General features: G+C 42.3%; 1 pseudogene across 1 annotated transcript; it reads right to left on the reverse strand.

Moving 5' to 3' along the window:
• Positions 1-381: 381 nt before the first annotated feature.
• LOC309969587 (5'-nucleotidase domain-containing protein 3-like) lies at positions 382-4,970 on the reverse strand (annotated as a pseudogene). The gene is made up of 2 exons: positions 4,853-4,970; positions 382-2,001 (listed from the first exon to the last, which is right to left on the reverse strand). The product of its transcript is annotated as a 5'-nucleotidase domain-containing protein 3-like (transcript).
• Positions 4,971-5,516: the final 546 nt, after the last annotated feature.

Below are 5,516 nucleotides of genomic sequence, written 5' to 3' on the forward strand. Positions count from 1 at the left end.
CTGTGAATGTTCAGTTTTTCCTTGCATTTTCCATGGAAGAGTCAAGAAGAGTTTCAAAACGTCACCTGCTGGAATCCAGAGATGGTATCAAGAAGCCTCCCCGTCCCAGAAAATCTGACACCAGTTACGGTACCTTAGTAAACAAGAAGGCTGATCACAGGGTGTTGACATGAAGCCAGCCGCTGTCCCCACATGTACAGGAAGGCAGTCCCCGTGGGCTGCTAGCTCCTGTCTTCACGAGCTGGGGGGTATCCTCCGTAATGTACAAAACAGATATCACAAGGCATGTCTGTAAGCGACAGTCACGTCCACACAAAGTCTGCCCAGCGCGGGGCCGCCGCTGATCCTGGCTTTTCGCGCCCAGCGTGGCTGGGCCACTGGCTACTTGGCCTGGGCCTCCTGCAGGAGTGGCAGCCTGGTGGCCGGGGGCCTGTCGGACCAGGCAGGAAGCTTGTGCTGCAGTGGGGTCCTCCAGGGGTAGAACGTGTAGCTGATGTCACAGCTCAGGAGGCAGCTCAGGGATGCCACGTAGATGTCGGCAAATCGCAACAGGCGCCGCAGGAAGTACGTGGGGTTCTGGTCTATGCGGAACAAGCTTCCAAACTGGGCGCTGAAGGAAACTTTGGTCATTTCTCTCAACTCCTTCCTCTCCTTTTTGCACTCCTGCAAAACCAGCTGTGACTCCGCATCTCTGTGAACCTGCATCTGCTCCAATAACCCAGTCAAGGTGTGTAGCCAGGTAATTGTTTGAATGTACTTTTCCATGTTCATGATTCTGAGCTCAGATCTCAATTCCAGGATAATTGCACCCATTCACCAGCCATGCTTTAGGGTCAAGTCCACCAGGTCACTGTATATATGGTCACCAAAGTACAACACTTTGGATCCCCTCCATCCAGTAAACTTCAAAAGTTCATCTAAATTGCCCTGCTTATAAATCTGGCCTTTCTGCAACGTGTAGATTTTATCCTAGAGTAAGATGCCTTTCACATTCACCTTTTGGAAGGGACTTCACTTATCACTAAAGAAGTTTGGCTTCTCCGCCTGAACGATGACCACATCAAACAGGTCCCTCCAATCTTTTTCAACAATATACCTCATCCCTTCATCCACAAAGCTACTGGGGCTATTGGTGATGAGAAACATCTTCTTGCCATGATCAGCCAGTTTGGCCAACACTGCATGGGTCTGCTCAGGGTAGCAGATGTACTTTTCAATATTGCTTCAACTGCTCTGTACATGATTCCTTTGGTGTGCACCTCCCGAATTGAATCCTTGACGTCTTTGTACAGGTGCACAGGCTCATAGTCGATGCTGTTCTTCAGAAAGTACTCATTCACACAGGACAGCAGGGTCATCTCGGGCAGGGAGAAGATGTCCATGAACATGGACATGATGTCATGGTGTTTCCGTGGGAACTCTCATAAAAGTTGCTCACCTGTTCCAAAGGCACATGGGAGCCCTGGTACATTTCAATGACTTCCTCATCAGGGACCGCGCTTAGGCCTCTGTAGACAGTTCCCAGCTGGATGTAATGAAAAGCACTGATCTTCATCAAGACCACAGCTGCACATCATAAGGCGGTCCACCGATTGCAAAGTTTGGGTCGTACTCATACTTCCTGATTTCCATGGGATACCTGTGTTCGTTGATGAGAAGGTCCCGAGTGGCATTAAATATCAGTGTGTGGAGGTGCTTAGAATAAAACACCAAGGAGTAATCATAATCAAAGCCGTAGATATCAAGCTGTAGATTTCAATGTCCAACAGGCCCATCTCATTGTTTGAGAAGATGGCATCTGGATTCTACAAGTTGCTCATAACTGAAGTAACCAATTCTTCCGTGCTCCTCTTCGCCTCCCGGTAGCGCTCCCAAAGGTAGCACTTCATGTCTGGGGCGGTCCCAGGTGCCCTGCATAAGGGCCCCGTGTGGGGCCCTCGTGCGACCGCCCCCGAGCCGCAATCCGGCAGCCGCCCCACAGGGCTGCCAGTGCGCCGCTGCCTGCCGCCGCCCCACCGCAAGTGGCGCCTCAGGCTATTTGCCTTTGTTGAGTAAAGATTTTCCAGTTTATATCCTGGAGGCTTGATTATTCAGATTATTTCTGTATTTCTGTATAGCTGAATAAATTAGTAAGTAAAGGCCTTTTTGGTTAATTCATTTAGAAAATTATATTAAATAGCTATTTAGATCACTCATTGCTCTATTTCATTCTTAAGTTATCGTTAATATGTAGTTTTCAAAGTTGTACATGGACTCTAACCAATCAGATGTTAGATTCAGTTTCACTTTCAAAGATAGTAATTGGACATTTCAACTGCTAATTTAAGTTTACTGTCAAATAGGAGACACTTTGGACAATTTATGTTTTTTATTGTCTGGCATATTTGTTCTTTTGACATCAACTAGTTATCATGTCTTTTGATTTCAACTAGATTTTATGTATTTGTATTCCTTTTTAAATGTAGCATAATTTACGTATGACATTGACCATTTTGATATGCAATTCTATGAGTTTAACACATCAGGTTACAAATAATGTAACAGCTACCAGGGGCAAGATTTAGAACTGTCCCATCTCCTACAAAAAATGTCCTTACGTGGGGCTTCCCTGGTGGTGCAGTGGTTGAGAGTCCGCCTGCCGATGCAGGGGACACGGGTTCGTGCCCCGGTCCGGGAAGATCCCACATGCCGCAGAGTGTCTGGGCCCGTGAGCCATGGCCGCTGAGCCTGCACGTCCGGAGCCTGTGCTCCACAACAGGAGAGGCCACAACAGTGAGAGTCCCGCGTACCACAAAAAAAAAAAAAAAATGTCCTTATGTGCCTTGGCAATCAAGCTCTCCCTCTATTTTCAGCCCCTGGCAACTACTGATCCGTTTTTGCCTTTTCCAGATTATCATGTAAACAGAATCATAAAGTATGCAACCTTTTGAGTCTGGCTTCTTTCATTTGGCAGAATGCATTCAAGATTCATCCAGGGTGTTACACGCTTCAGTACTTTTCACTGCAGGATAGTGTTCCTTTACATGGATGTGCCACAGTTGTTTATCCACTTATTAAAGTGCATTTTGAGTTGTTTTCGGTTTAGAGAAATGGTGAACTAAGCTGCTATAGACATCCAGGCACAGGCCTTTCTGTGATCATGTTTTCATTTCTCTTGGGTAAATATCTAGGAGTGGCATTTCTGGGTTGTTCAGTGACTTATAAAAAATTGCTAAATGGTTGTACATTTTGCATTCCCACCAGCAAGATATGAGAATTCCAGTCACTTAACATGCTTATCACCTCTTGATATTGTCTGATATTTTTATTTTAGCCTTTGTATTAGGTGTGTAGCAGTGTCTCATTGTGATTTTAATTTGCATTTTTCTGATGACTAGTGAAGATGAGCAACTTCTCCTGGGCTTATTTGTCATCCCTGTGTTTTGGTGAAGTGTCTTCAAATATTCTTCCATGTTTAATTGGTTGGAGGTTTTCCTATTATTGAATTTGCAGAGCAATTTACATATTTTGGATACAACTCCTTTCTGTTTTGCCAATATCTCCTCTTAGCCCATGGCTTGTCTTTTCATTTTCTTAACTGTATCGTTTGCAAAACAGAAGTTTTTCATTGTGAAGAATTCCAATTTATATTCCTTTTAAACAGTGTGTGTGTGGTTTTTTCCTATCTCTTTTTGCTCCTTGCACCACCATCAGTGATCATTGTACAATAGATTTGTTTTGGTCTATTTCACAAAGCACACACAGTTGCCGCTTCATCTGCTTAACATCAAGGGAACAAGTATGAGGACATGGGATGAGCATTGAACTGAGAGTCAAGATGTCTAGATTCCTGTTTTGTCAGTGGTGTGCTATCAACTGTGAGCTAATTATTTAAATTCTTTAGGCTTCCATTTCTTCATCTCACATTAGAAATAAAACCCAACTTACCCATTTCAGGAATGGTGAGGATATAGTGAGATAAAAGATGCCAAAGTACGTGCAAAGTGCTGGAAGGATGCTACATGCATTATATTTTCCTCTTCCAAGAGCCTCGCATCAACTTTGACAGTCACACTGGACCCACATTACAAAGGTACCTCTATAACTACAAATATAAGGCTCTAATATACTTTGTGTACACAGTACTTCCCTCTTTCACTCTAGAATATCCTTTGGTAGCTTTAAATTTCCTTTTCATGCTCTTATATCCATTTTAAAAATTCTATATATTTAATACTGGATAATCTTCAGATTGCATTTCAGAAACTTGTAATTTTTATTTTTTTCAAAAAGAAACGCTCTAACCAGCAATAGAATTGAGTAAGATTCCTTCCCTTGGACATTTGGCAGAAACATCTTCTTTCATGAAATAGTGGTGTTATTCAACAATGGAGCATGATTTTTTTTCTTCTCTCTCTCAAGGGAGGAAACTGAAGTATAGCAGAAGATTAAACCTTCTCTAGGATATGTACAGTCCCTTTTCCAGTAAAAATAGGTAAAGAAAAGGATATTTCTGTGGACAGGAATATTTGTGTTTAGGAAGTTTAGCTGTAAGGTTCTAAAAATTCAAACTGTCTAGGAAAGGAATAAATTTTTTTAAAAGGTTTAGTCTATATAACCATAGGGAGTTGATAATTTGTTACTTTCATGAAGTATTTAAAATCTTTATTTAACATTTTGAATTTAAAAAATTAAAAAGGCTTCTTTATCAGTTATGTAGCTAATTTTGGTAAAATTGCTGTTAGTCTATTTTGGGAAATAGGTAAATCTTACAGTGAATGCGTAATAACCAAATAAGTCAAGTCCAGAATAATTGCTTTAAAATGAAGGTCAAATTATGTCACCACTCTGGTCAATGGCTTTGCCATCTTACTCAGAGTGACAGCCAATTCCAAGGGTCCACTCTCCCCCACCTCCCTGATGTCAGCTCCTGTCACTCTCGCCTCTTGCCTTCCCCACTCCAGTTTACTGGCCTTCTGTTCCTTGTTCATTTCAGCTCTTGTGTTCTCACGGGTGCCCTCTGCCCGGAGTGCTCTTCTCCCAACTATCGCATGGCTCATTCCTGGTCCAGGACCAGCTACATAATTTGTTGGGCCCAGTATAAAATGAAATGTATTTTTTAAAAAAATTATTAAGAATCTTAAGATGGCAACAGCAGAGTATTAAATCAAGTGTGGCTACACAGGTAAGTACACCCACAAAGCCTGCCCTGCCTGGCTCCTTGATTCCTTCATATCTCTGTTTCAAAGTCACCTTGTCTTAGAGAAGTTGTCCTTCTGTTCATTCTACATGAAAGAGTTACCCCTAGCATCCTTGGCCCTTTTATTTTATTTTTATTTTATGTATTGATTACTCGATTGTCTACCTTTCCCCAGTGGGATATAAAGTCCTTACATGCTGTATCACCCAGAGCATAAGACATACCCAGCACATAACACAGTAGCCACTCAAATATTTGTCAACTGAATGAATAAAGGAGTAAATGAGAAGTAATAAAAATCCAAAGCCGTATGAATAAAAAAAATCAAGGGACAGAC

The sequence above is a fragment of the Leucopleurus acutus genome, assembly GCF_964270905.1.
Source record: "Leucopleurus acutus genome assembly, chromosome: 12".
NCBI lineage: Eukaryota > Metazoa > Chordata > Mammalia > Artiodactyla > Delphinidae > Leucopleurus > Leucopleurus acutus.